Source organism: Acomys russatus, chromosome 1 (genome assembly GCF_903995435.1).
Source record: "Acomys russatus chromosome 1, mAcoRus1.1, whole genome shotgun sequence".
Taxonomy (NCBI): Eukaryota; Metazoa; Chordata; class Mammalia; order Rodentia; family Muridae; genus Acomys; species Acomys russatus.
In genome coordinates, this window is record NC_067137.1 from 33,197,983 (window position 1) to 33,200,538 (window position 2,556).

Below are 2,556 nucleotides of genomic sequence, written 5' to 3' on the forward strand. Positions count from 1 at the left end.
AAGAGAAAGACCATCCTGCCTTCCCAAGTGGACGGGTAGATACAACAGTGTTTTTAAGTGAGCAGGTGACAGAATGAGAGTGTCACTGACATAGGAAAAACAGAGGTAAACTATGGAGGGGGAGAGGAGGGAAGAAGGAAAGGATTGAGCAAAGGAAGCAGCTAAGAGGGAGAATGGGCAGGATAGTGTGCATCTTAAGAGTAATACGTTAACCCAGGCTGTAAGGGGTGTGTGTGAAGAGGAAGTCCATTGTCACTTCTGGCTGCTACATGTGAGGCTCTCAGCATTGCATGTCCCACCATTCAGGGGCTACAAACTGCTGGCGATCTTAGGGAAAATAAAGTGTTACCCTGAAAGTCAAATGATCAGAAATTGGGGAACGTTAATTTTTTTTTTATTTCAGCCTTTCACATGATTTTATTTTTCTCTCTTCAATTATAGTAATGTGATCCTCAAATTTTGTCTTCTCTGGCAGGTCTGTAAACACAGGCTTATCTCTCCTAACTACAAGCAAGACAAATGATGCTTCTTGAAGGGCCCACCATGGATACCTCTGGTTGTCCAACCCAAATCACCCCTTTGCCTGGCTTTGTCATCACTGTATTCTGTAGCCACTTCAACAAATCCCATCCAAGACTTAACTTTCCGATGGTGTCTGTGATTTTGCCATATTTTTCTTATAGAATGTGTCTGACGTACTGTATTGCCACCACCTTTGGGGCCCTGAGCCTTCTTGGCAACATGGTCACTCCAAGAAGCTGCACCCCCTTCCCTCCATTTCTAGAACCACTTTTTCCTCTTGGGTGACTCTTCACAGCTTGCCGTTGAACTCTCAGCCATGACCGCCATCCTTTGTGAGCTTGGAAGCCAAACACTGGAATGAGGATCAGGAATTTCGTTTCTCCTGGAGTTTTGTAGCTGTTAAGGCCACAGAATTCCTGTCCTTCAAGTGGACATTGATAGAAGTTAGATGTCCATGTCTGGGCAGACGAGGACCCTACTTTATTCCACATCTGCCAGGCCCTACATAGGGTGTTGGGTTGGGTATGGGTTCTATTTTTGATCATTTTAATCCAAGAGGAGGCCTTGAAGTCGCACTAAAGAGGCGGGATTCAAAGGGCCACTGGTGGTTTGCTGTGGAAAAGAGAAAACCCAGGAAGATTGGTGGAGAGCTTTGTAGAGTGCTGACTCTCTGATCTGAGGGAACAGGGAGTGAGAAGCAGAATGGGAATTGTTAGTGTGAGGGTCAGCCTGCCCATGGAATCAAGCCTTGACCATGTGGACATCCAGTCCTAGAAGCCTGCATGATGCCTCCCATTCTGAGACAGCTGGAGAAAGTATGCTGAATAGGGTAGGAGGTTAAGGCCTTCTTTTCACACTGTAATGTTGACATTCTACTGTGCTATGATTCCCATTGGTGAAGCCCTTAAGTTTCTACCCTGGACAGACCTGTCCAAATGCAGAAGTGTGTCAGCTGTCCAAGTGTCCCTGAATCCAATGCAATCTGTGCAGTTGTTATGTCCAGGGTGAGGTTCCCACCAGGGTGATGTCACTGTGAAAGTATGAACACCATGTCCCGTACCTTTCCAGGTCACTGGACTGTTCCTGTTCCAGGAAGACAAGTTTCCTGGCTCTGGTCTCCTCTCAGGGGTCCCCAGTCCCAGTATCCTGTCTCTGAGCTGCCAGGGCATCCTGTGCTGGTCTCTGGGCTTGCTGGAGCCTTGTAGAGGCTGCCTTGGCTGATGCTTGGTGTCAGCTAGGTGGGGGAATTGAAGCAGCAGCCCCATGAGGGCTTTCTGAGGTATTACACTTCCCAGGGTAGCAGGACTACAGACATCAGTGTCCAAAAGGCAGGGCCAGCCAGAGCTGCCAAGCCTGGCATAAAGTGGGACGATTATAAAGATGGTCCCTCTGTCCTCTGGCCACTAGTCCTCTTCCTACTCAGCTGATTCTCCCATACTGTCTCCTTCCCAATGTTCTCAATACTCCCCAGAGACTGTCCCATTACCTTCCATAGACTAGGCTACATACTACCATGGAAGTCCCAACAGGATGGGGTGCAGGCTCTGTCAAAATCACGGTAAGCTCTGTTCCAGGTAATACTCCACATGGAACAAGCCTCAGTCAGGGGCCAGAGAAGGGGTGTCTGCCTCCTCAGAATGAAAGTAGATGAAGACTAGAGTGTAGCTGGGGAGACGTGGCATGGCGGGGGAGGGGGGAGGTGTAGAGCACTTGCTGAAGCTAGTGCAAAGCCCTAGATTCCATACCCAGCACTGCCAGAGAAAAGGGGGTGGGGGTGGCTGGGTACAGCAACAGGAAGCCAAGTGAGCTGGGTGGCTCTGATGGGTCTGTCAAGGCTTTCCACAAGAGATCCATGATCTGTCAGCTCTGAGAGCAGGGTAGTGAGACCTAAGGACTGAGGGTAGGAGGGTAGAGGTGGGGGCAGACAGACAGACAGATACACAGACAGATGACACAGAGGAAGCGGGAGAGGGAGAAGTGGATGGGTAAGACACAGTATTTAGGTTTGGGTCATTTTGTTTCACTGGTGCAGCT

At 49.2% G+C, this 2,556-nt stretch overlaps 1 pseudogene; it reads right to left on the bottom strand.

Moving 5' to 3' along the window:
* Positions 1-427: 427 nt before the first annotated feature.
* On the bottom strand, positions 428-1,013 carry LOC127193372 (peptidyl-prolyl cis-trans isomerase NIMA-interacting 4-like; annotated as a pseudogene).
* Positions 1,014-2,556: the final 1,543 nt, after the last annotated feature.